Genomic DNA, 12,043 nt, shown 5'->3' on the forward strand with positions numbered 1-12,043 from the left:
ACGTCCACAGGTCCGCATCGCACGCATCGGACGCATCGCACGCAACTGATTTTAGTATTCTTTGTATAGAAAGTCACACAAGTGCGTTTACTGATCCGCACCGTGCACCGTGGATGGGAAGCGATGCGGACCTATGGACGTCTACCTTTACCGGGCTCTGATTATTCTGCCTCGAGACTATGTTTAATAAATAAAGCAAGTCTAATGTGTTTTTATCGTTTTATTCAAATGTGCTTATTTAATTTATTCGTCACATACAGATAATTTTCTACGAGATACACAAACTTAAGTATGTGGTTCTTCAAAAGGGGTGTGTACAGGTTTTCAAGGGTTGGCAACGGTTGATCTGGCGGACTTGGTGCTATTTTCCAACCAACGTAATGTAAAAAAAAAACTTGATATTGCCATATTTACTTTACCCACTACATTGTAGATGCAACCGCACTTAAACTAATTAAGCATCCAATTTGTGCGACTGACATTTGACGAATGTAATTTCGAAATGACTCAATGTCATTGTATATAAAATCGCAAAACTGGACACAATCCACGCCCACAGTAAAGTAATTACGTTGAACATTTAACCCACGCAAATGGACTTTGGTAAAAGGCTGTATTGCTTCCATATTAGTTTTAAGCCTTTTGGAGCTAATGAGGGTTAACGTTGGATATGGTCCGGTTTACTCACAGCTTCATAAATGAAAGAAATTTGTGATTTTATAAAGAAAAACAATAAATTGATAATAAGAATGAGATCATAAACCATTCGGCCACTGCATTGCATTTGGGTAATTTATATAATAATGTTTCTACTTAAAATAAAAACAAATTAAAGTATTTTCTGTTAATAATTTAATTTGTTCTAATACTTTTAACAGTAAGAATGAGATCGTTCTTGTGATAAAACTAGAAGTACGAAGTAAGTACGATTTTATCTTACATGTAATCTGAAAAGGAAATCCTGAGACTGTCAAATATACAGAAAAATTGGATACGAACTTTTAAGCCGCCTAAAGTTACTAATTCGGAACTGGAACTTTTTTCAGTTTTCAATTGAAATTTGATTACTTTTAATGTCGTTTCAAGTGAAGAATCTAAAAAAAACCGGCCAAGTGCGAGTCGGACTCGCGCACCGAGCCTGATGACAGACAGACGGACAGCGGAGTCTTAGTAATAGGGTCACGTTTTTACCCTTTGGGTACGGAACCCTAAAAAGATGATTTGTTTTCAGTTTCGACGACGAATCGAACGGATTAAAGATAGATTCAGCTGGAATCTAGATCTAAATGTGTAAACGGTTAGGCTATTGAGCTCTGCCAATGCTTTCGAATGTGTCGATGCAGTACTAAGAGTCTAGAATGGTTGGGTTGTTTAAGGCTAATGATGCCTTATATAATAACTATCTGTGTATTCTGAAGTTAAAATTGTCTTTGATACAGTTTATCTTATGGCATTACTTAAGCTATACTTAAGCTCCTAAGCTTACCCACTAGTAGACTCATGTCCCGCGTTATATATTATGTTAGCTAGTCTTCTACGACACGACACTTCAGACGACTAAGTAACAAGTATTTACGAGGGGCGTTCAATAAATTCTCGATATTGATATCTTACAACCTTTTTGAGTATTTCTTTTGTTACTGGCCACTAAGAGTCATTCATAGACTTTAAAAAAAAAAGTAAAATTCAAACCGATATGTTCTCGTTTTTCTGCAATTGCCGAACAAACGTGAGCACCATGAGCGATTTAACAATGTTAATTAAATTAGAGCATCGAGCCGTAATAAAATTCTTGACCAATCAGGGTAAAAATCAAAAAACTATAAAAGAAGAAATGGATTGTGTTTACCGTGAGTCTGCTCCTTCTTTATCTACCATTCAAAAGTGGTCAAGTGAATTTAAACGTGGGAGAGAGAGTATTGAAGATGATCCTAGACCAGGCCGGCCTGTAGTAGCTACTTCACAAGAAAATATTATCAAAGTGGAAAAACTTATATTGGAAGACGGCCGAGTGAAGGTAAAATCAATAGCTCAAATAACCGGTCTTTCTGTTGGTACCATACATGATATTATCCATTACCATCTTAATATGTCAAAAGTAAGTGCGAGATGGGTTCCGCGAATGCTGACACCGGTTCAGAAAGATATGCGAGTAGCTTGTTGTTCCGATTTTATTGACCTGTGCGGTGAAAATCCTGATGAGGTGCTGCAAAAGATAGTTACTGGAGATGAAACCTGGGTTCATTATTATGACCCAGAAAGTAAACAGGAGTCCATGCAGTGGCACGTTAAGGGTACAGCTCATCCCAAGAAGTTCAAGGTCATCCCTTCAGCTGGCAAGGTCATGGCCACAATATTTTGGGATTGTGAAGGAATATTACTGATCGATTACAAACAAAAGAGTGTAAATATCACAGGACAGTACTACGCTAATATTCTACGTCAATTAAGGGGTGCAATCAAAGACAAGAGGCCAGGAAAATTAACCAAAGGTGTTCTGCTTCTGCATGACAACGCCCCTGTGCATACTGCTCATATTGCCAAGGCGGCTATTCTTGAATCTGGGTTTGAAACTATTACTCACCCACCGTATAGTCCGGACTTAGCCCCCAGTGACTTCTTTTTGTTCCCCAATCTTAAAAAGGATCTGCGTGGAAATCGATTTTCTGACGATGAAGCGTTGAAGGCGGCAGTGGAGGAGCATTTTGACACCAAAGATAAAAATTATTTTTATGAGGGATTAAAAAAAATAATAGATCGATCTTTTAAGTGTATCAACATAGGGGGGGAGTATATTGAAAAATAAAAATATTAAACTTATCGTATTTGTTTGTTTTCATTCACATACCGAGAATTTATTGAACGCCCCTCGTATATGGCACAATTACCTATGTGGTGGTCATTTCAAATCACCACTGATTTGTCGGGGTACATTTTATATAACGCTTTAGAATCCAATGAGTTTCTCAAGACTAGAAATATACACCGTGTTTTTTTATATTTCTGTTAATTTTAAAGAAAATTAGCTCTACGAGCGTGTACACTTGCCTTAGGGCCTGTTTACATATTGATTAGTGTTTAATACGAGTTTATACATTTTCTACTAAACGTAAGTTCTATCTCGGACGATCGATGTTCGAGATGCCATTGATATGTCACAGTATCCATTTTTTTTTGTTGAGTTAAATGGTAATGCCCGTGTTACAACAACGCTATAAGCAACATCTAATTATTTTTTTTAATAAAATAAAAAAATATATTTAAAAGTATTTTTTTTATTAACAGCCATAAAAACACGTATTCCATTGCAAGGAAAGTAATTTAACTTATCAATCTTTCAAAGTTGTAAAACGGTTTTATTTCGCTACAAAACCGGTTTATACGGTATTCAGACACGTTTTCACGTCATTTTCTTTTTCATAGCCAATAAACGTAGAGATTTTCTTGTTTACATAACCAATCATACCTATTTGCGTACAAAGAATATAGCCATGTTGACTAGTGATTCCTAATGTTTTAAAAAAATATAACAAATTCAAACGCGGTCAGACTGAGATTACTTAATAAGGTAGATTATTTTAGTCAGTCACCCGTTGACCACGAACGCTGTAAAGGGTTCGAAACGTCGGGATGTATTATAAATTCAATATACGCGATATAATCCGTTTTCATAGTTTTATTTCATAGATTATTTTAATTGAAAAAAGTCTAAGCCCATTTTAAATCTATAAGAAAAAGGAGTTTAAAATGTATTAAGTATAGTTTTAGTCAGATCATCATATTCATTATTATTTACTTATACGGGACCTAATCGCGTAAGTCCCGTTTAAGTAAATAATAATGAGTAAAAATCGTGAAAGTTTAAATCAGTGAGATCATTATATTAGCAAGAAATTACGTCCAGTGCTGGACTTAGGCCTCCTTAATCTAGGGCTGCCTCATCCTATGGTTGTCGGCCTCTCGTGATTCTTGGCCGCCAATCTAAAACCTTTCTGCCCGACCACTCCCAGCGGCCACAGTTAGTTACGGCCACAGGTGATGTTCTGATGTCAGTTGCGGCCATATTAGGTTTTAGTAGTACCCATAAGGTTATATTATGCAATAACAATATATTATATAGACGTGACATGAAGTGGGGTGTATCTGTGAATGAGAACTAGTAACGAAACATGCGGGCAAGTTGTGCAGTTGCACTCAGTATCGATTGCGCCGACCTACATACTTGGTTTACTAACTGGAGTACTAAGCCGAAAAGTTTCCTTACTAACTGTACGTAGCCCTTAAGTCTGTGGAATAAGGTTTAAGATACATTTGTGGACGATGGTACGCTGATGTTACTACATCGTATTTTAAAGTTGTGGAAAACTTCTAACGAGCATTATAGGGAGCAGAAAATGAGATTTATGCAAAGTTAGGAAAACGCGAAACTGACTTTACAGATATACCTTGCAAGGCGCTATGAACCATCGCCCACGCTGTTAATTGTCCATCGGTAAACTTTATTACAAAAGGCGTAAGGTCCACCGATTGTCAGTTAAGAGTGTTGCTGTTTGAACATACCGTAACACTGTTTTGTTACTTGTAAAACCCGCGCAAGCACCATAGGTATACTTTGTGGTAACACACGGATAACGTTTTTAGTTACTTGTCAATATAACGGACGTTGGGAACGAGCTTTTGATCATACACATAACATAGCTTCGTATCGTGATTCGTATTCGTGCATCAAGTGTTTTTTTTAATACACACAACTTTAGAACGTGAGTACATTCAAAATATGGCATATATCGTGTTGTATTATCGGCTCATAAAACTAGCGTTCAACCTACAAATCTGTTCCAAAATTAAATACAGAAGAGGAGCTCCTATTTGTCGTGACAAAGGAGATGCAACCTCTAGTCCTTTGTTGTCTAGAGTTTAGTGGTATAGTGCTAGAAGTAATTACTTAGATGCAAAGCCTCTTTTAAAATTGTTATAATACACAACAATACAAAGTACAGTACCGAATTGCCACTAGCCTGTATTTGCGGAGCGAAGGAGCAAACAGTCCAGTGTCCACTAAATCCAATGTCGTATTGACACGAACTCTAGGAAGCGCTCTTTATTAACTGCTATCTAAAATCTAGTACTGGGACATTTTTTCCCACTTTTTCACTTTAAAATTAATAATGCTAAAATTTCGTAACTTAGCTGAAAAACCCTTCCATAGAAAATGGACCAGCCAACGTATGAAACAGCCAAATTTTTTTTCGCGATTTCGGGGTTGGTCCCACAGTAAAAGTTGCTCAGTATAATCCCAAAACCTCCCAACCACCGTGTATATTACAACCAGGGCCACAATGTACATGTATAATATGTACAGTGAAAGCAGGATCATTGAGAAGTATTTTTTAATTTTATTTAATATTACATATCGGCTTGACGCGGTTTGGAAAAATCAAGCTGACGAATAAATAACAACCAGGATTAGGATCTTGCACACTTGCAACCTCATTCATAAAACTTAGCAAACATCGGTGGCAAACAATTTTGTCCCTTTTTATGACGGATAAGGTAAGGACAGGCAATTATCAAGGGCTTGATTGAAGCCTTCACAAGCGCTTATAAATAACGTCAACAGGCTAAATCATACCTATACTCTGATTTGTAATTAGATTCCAAAAAACTAACCTCACTTTTTCTCTTTTCCGTATGTTTTAAGAAACTAAACAAAGCTAACAGGATACATCTATATTTATTTTAAATGCTAGAGTATGCGAAAGGGAAATTTGAGTTTACTTCTTTACATATTTTCCATTATTACGAAAGAAAAAGGATCTGAGTGAGGTTAGTTTTTTGGAATCTAATTACAAATCAGAGTATTAAACCGTTCCAAATTAATTGCAGGGTGTATAAATCGAGCAGACTACATTATGTCACTAAATTCCAATTACTCCGGCTTGCGAAGTAGTTGACGAAACAATGCGTCAAGTTATCAATAACTCCTAAATTCGTGATATATTCAAGTTATGATTAATTATTGTTTTAGATAATACGCTCCCGAGTTGCTCCAATTTGCTAATTATTAAATGAAAGTGGGTTGAAATACTTGAAATTGTAGTTATTGTAAGTAAGTAACCTACCAAGTAAATTAATTTAATGAGTCGTCTAATTTAACTCATTTACCCACTGAAACATTTTGCCACCGGGGGACTAGGCGCGGACTTGCGTTGCTACTCTGCAACTGATTCATTCATTTCCTTACGATTTAAAAAGATCGTAGCTTTCGGCTTTATTATTGTTATATTAGGAATAATAATGTGAAAATGACAATATAAAGTACAAACAGCAATACTCCTGACTGTACATCGGTGAACTTTATTACAAAAGGCATAAGGTTAGTGTGGGCGATGCTACAATGGCACAAAAAATAAAAAATACATAGACGTATTTATTTTGTACTTATTTTTTTAACTAAATTATTCTGACCACGAGTTCATGACGTTCGATGAAAATAAATTGAAAAGTTTTATTAGATATCGTTTCAAATAAATATTGCATCAAAATATTGACTTTAATTCAATATTATTATAGTCTCGAGACTTCAATATCATTATATCATGATACTAGCGACCCGCCCCGGCTTCGCACGGGTAGTTAAACTAATTTACACAAAACCTTTTACAAATTATACATATATAATACAGGCTGTATTTGCGGAGCGAAGGAGCAAACAGTCCAGTGTCCACTAAATCCAATGTCGTATTGACACGAACTCTAGGAAGCGCTCTTTATTAACTGCTATCTAAAATCTAGTACTGGGACATTTTTTCCCACTTTTTCACTTTAAAATTAATAATGCTAAAATTTCGTAACTTAGCTGAAAAACCCTTCCATAGAAAATGGACCAGCCAACGTATGAAACAGCCAAATTTTTTTTCGCGATTTCGGGGTTGGTCCCACAGTAAAAGTTGCTCAGTATAATCCCAAAACCTCCCAACCACCGTGTATATTACAACCAGGGCCACAATGTACATGTATAATATGTACAGTGAAAGCAGGATCATTGAGAAGTATTTTTTAATTTTATTTAATATTACATATCGGCTTGACGCGGTTTGGAAAAATCAAGCTGACGAATAAATAACAACCAGGATTAGGATCTTGCACACTTGCAACCTCATTCATAAAACTTAGCAAACATCGGTGGCAAACAATTTTGTCCCTTTTTATGACGGATAAGGTAAGGACAGGCAATTATCAAGGGCTTGATTGAAGCCTTCACAAGCGCTTATAAATAACGTCAACAGGCTAAATCATACCTATACTCTGATTTGTAATTAGATTCCAAAAAACTAACCTCACTTTTTCTCTTTTCCGTATGTTTTAAGAAACTAAACAAAGCTAACAGGATACATCTATATTTATTTTAAATGCTAGAGTATGCGAAAGGGAAATTTGAGTTTACTTCTTTACATATTTTCCATTATTACGAAAGAAAAAGGATCTGAGTGAGGTTAGTTTTTTGGAATCTAATTACAAATCAGAGTATTAAACCGTTCCAAATTAATTGCAGGGTGTATAAATCGAGCAGACTACATTATGTCACTAAATTCCAATTACTCCGGCTTGCGAAGTAGTTGACGAAACAATGCGTCAAGTTATCAATAACTCCTAAATTCGTGATATATTCAAGTTATGATTAATTATTGTTTTAGATAATACGCTCCCGAGTTGCTCCAATTTGCTAATTATTAAATGAAAGTGGGTTGAAATACTTGAAATTGTAGTTATTGTAAGTAAGTAACCTACCAAGTAAATTAATTTAATGAGTCGTCTAATTTAACTCATTTACCCACTGAAACATTTTGCCACCGGGGGACTAGGCGCGGACTTGCGTTGCTACTCTGCAACTGATTCATTCATTTCCTTACGATTTAAAAAGATCGTAGCTTTCGGCTTTATTATTGTTATATTAGGAATAATAATGTGAAAATGACAATATAAAGTACAAACAGCAATACTCCTGACTGTACATCGGTGAACTTTATTACAAAAGGCATAAGGTTAGTGTGGGCGATGCTACAATGGCACAAAAAATAAAAAATACATAGACGTATTTATTTTGTACTTATTTTTTTAACTAAATTATTCTGACCACGAGTTCATGACGTTCGATGAAAATAAATTGAAAAGTTTTATTAGATATCGTTTCAAATAAATATTGCATCAAAATATTGACTTTAATTAAATATTATTATAGTCTCGAGACTTCAATATCATTATATCATGATACTAGCGACCCGCCCCGGCTTCGCACGGGTAGTTAAACTAATTTACACAAAACCTTTTACAAATTATACATATAAACCTTCCTCTTGAATCACTATCTATTTAAAAAAACCGGCCAAGTGCGAGTCGGACTCGCGCACCGAGGGTTCCGTACTTTTTAGTATTTGTTGTTATAGCGGCAACAGAAATACATCATCTGTGAAAATTTCAACTGTCTAGCTATCACGGTTCTTCAGATACAGCCTGGTGACAGACAGACAGACGGACAGCGGAGTCTTAGTAATAGGGTCCCGTTTTTACCCTTTGGGTACTGAACCCTAAAAAAACCGTATCAAAATCCGTTGCCTAGTTTTAAAGATTTAAGCATACATAGGGACAGACGGACAAACAGCGGAAAGCGACTGGTTTATACTATGTAGTGATGAGATTCAAAATAAATAGGTACAAAACAAACCAACACTCTTAACTATCCATCGGTGGACCTTAAGAGGCCGGTGTCGATTTTAGTCGCAAAAATGTAAAATTGATAGATTTAGTCGATGAAATTGTACAACTTTTGTTACCAAATTGAAATAACAAGTACTTGTTTCTATTAGCACGTCTTCTTATCTTGCCTTTTATTAGATAATTTTTTTGAAAACAGACACAAAATTGACGGACGTTTAGGTTAACGCGCGTAAAGCACTGATTTTGTCGCTCTTATTTGTAAATTTCGTAAAGTTTGGACTGCTAAAAATGGTAAATTTGTATTACACATATTCTGTACTTGACCTTTATCAGATTACATTTTCTCCAGAAATTACTTCAAAACAAGTGACAATTTCTCTGAAAATCGACTTAATTTTAACGTATTTTGATACTTAAACAATCTACAACATTTGCTGAAACTATTAATTATACATCGATTTGTATAATTTACCACCATAATTTTTTGATGAATTTTTAAAAACTGCCCCTTCTCTTCATATATTACCTTCGCACGTACGCTCGCGACCTCATTATTAAAAGGCAAGATGAGAAGACGTGCTAATAGAAACCAATACTTGTTATTTAGATATTACGTAACAAAACGTGTATAATTTCAACGACTAAATCTATCAATTTTACATTTTTGCTCCAAAATCGACTACGGCCTCTTATGGCTTTGGAAATAAGGTTTACGAACTGTCAGTTAACAGTGTGCTAAATGTATGTTAGTGTTTAGTTAAGGACGTTAAAACATCATGATAACCTAGGGCCTAATTGGGGCATTCCACGAGAATTTCCCTTACGAAATGCTTTTGCCTTGTATGGCAGCTAATTCAATCAAATCCGTAAAGCTCGAGAATATACTGCTAATTTGTTAGCAAAGCCATGAAACCAGACCCAATATTGTGTTCTCAGTCTTTTCAGAACTATTAGAACGGCGTTTCGTAAGGGACATTCTCGTGGAATGCATCATTTGTCGAATGGTATTAGACCAATATTACGTTTTTATAAACAGTCAAATGGTATCATACAATACATCATATTTTATTACCAAACGATACTCTTTATGAATTGGACCTTGTGTAATTAAAAGTAGAACAATAATTTTAACAGATTACTACTTAGCATTTGAGAGATAATATTTCATCTTCAGTATCATGTCGGTTTGAAAAGGCTCGTTAATTATCAGAAGCTGTTATTTCACTGGCCCTAAACATACTGTTCCAACCCTCACAACCATTTGTTAACATAATTATGTATAAATTTAACATCAATTTTAACCACACTGCAAGGTTTTCTACTCGACCTTCGTCACTCTGACGCTATCGCCATTATTAATTAACACTCTAATAATATTAATGAAAGTGCTAGTGTCTGCTGTTTATAGATTAGGTTTTAAATAGGAAAGTTTCGTTTAGGCTTCACTTTGGTTCAATGTAATAATATCTTGCACAAGAAAGCGCGCAAAATATCTATGCTAAAACCAATACTTCCAATATAACTTGAGTGAACTTGAGTATTGGCTTTGTGTGAAGTTGGTGGTGTGGGAAATACAAGCCTACATACAAGGCGACGCTTTCATACTATGTGGCAGCTGTCAACTGTCAAATAAACAATATGTCCCACAACTACTAGGGCGGCGCCAAGTAATAAGTAAGAGCAATAGTTTTTACTTAAGTATTCAAAATACAGTAATCTACATATAGCCTACACATGTTACCACAATAGCTTACTGTATATGTATGACAAATAAAAATTAGCCAGGAATCCGCGATTAAGCAAGAATCACGTCGGCATCAGCATTACATCTCGTACGTTCGATTAACATTCCTGAATTGTTTACGGAGTCTCCAGGGCTATTACTAACAGCAAAAATGTTAACTGAAAATGGACCTTATTTCTTTGCAATAAGGTTTACAAATTGTCAGCTAACCCTTTGATAGCCAAAGACGTCAGCTGACGCGCGCGGCTACAGCCCGATATCAACCCACGTGCATTGCGAAGATGTTCGCGTTGAGCGTGCCGGCATGGTGTTCAAAGGGTTAATATGTGGCTCTCCATCAGAGAAGGGTCCTTATGCTTCATATGCACTTGAAGCATACAGACCCTTCTGTGATGGAGAGCCACATATTGTGGACGTTGGTTATCCAATTTCCAACTCTTTCCAACTGTTAAAGAGAACTAGAAATTCCTAACATCTGTGCTTAATAATAATAAGATATAACGGTTCACTTTAGTTTAGTAAGCGGTTGGAATACAGGGTGAGATTGGCATTTATCGTAATTCCAAATGAACTCAACTCTCGTAGTAGCGTAATTGCTTGTTTTATCCCTTGTTTTCTTTCGTCCAGAGCTTCGGAGTGACTCGTGAAAACTACGTTTATTAGTTTCCGGTACCCGTGTTAGTTTACAGTTGACTGGGTATTTTATTATTTAATGATTTATTGATAGTATAATGAGATACAGTTTTATTAATGAAGTGTAAATTCGCACAAGTTTGATTCAACGGGAAGTTTAAAAGGCTGACTACATGTGTAATCGAAAATAAATTATAAGGCTGTATCACTTTTTTTTCTAATTAAAGATAAATACGGCAAAGCAAGCTCTATTAGATAGTGGTCCTGGTCCTTGGTACTACGAGTATGACTTAGATGACATTAATAATTATTATCCGACGAGTTTAAGTATTCACAAATTTTAAACCGAATTAATAATCGTATTATTCTGGCAAATAAGTTAGAGAAGGATGATTTCAAAAGTTCAAAATTGAAAATATATTTATTTCAAGAAATTAGCATTTCAAGAGAAGCAGTAGATACAGTGATCCCCACACTAGGCTCAGCCTGTAACGTGGCAATCTTAGTTAATTATCGAATTGTTTCGGTTCTTATTTTAACAGAATATATTATTATTAAAGCAATTACATTAAAAATAAGAATTTTTATTATATGACTAACTATCTAACTAAGTACAACGACTTTATACAGTTAAAAATATCCTCACCTCATACTATTGTCACTGTGGCAAGGTACGAAATGATAATGAATGAAATTAAACACCTTGACCGCACTTTGGTAGTGGCACGAAGTTTACATTTACCAAAGATAGATATAACTCCGCCGTAATAGATGGATACAGTCTAAGGAAAAAACGTGCCTTGAAAATCACGAAAATTTGATTCTCGATCAGATGGCGCCACTAGTTTTGGCCTACTCTCGCATAGAGGGCGCTGACGGTTTCGTTTGTTATTTAACAATTTTAACGCATATCAGTGAAAGAACATGGGTCAAAATCATAAAAATAAT

General features: G+C 35.5%; 1 protein-coding gene across 12 annotated transcripts in view; it reads right to left on the reverse strand.

The window, feature by feature from the left end:
* Window positions 1-12,043, reverse strand: part of LOC134751773 (MAP/microtubule affinity-regulating kinase 3-like) — a 235,325-nt gene that overhangs the window by 69,106 nt on the left and 154,176 nt on the right. The window lies entirely within an intron of this gene.

Source organism: Cydia strobilella, chromosome 23, assembly GCF_947568885.1.
Source record: "Cydia strobilella chromosome 23, ilCydStro3.1, whole genome shotgun sequence".
Taxonomy (NCBI): Eukaryota; Metazoa; Arthropoda; class Insecta; order Lepidoptera; family Tortricidae; genus Cydia; species Cydia strobilella.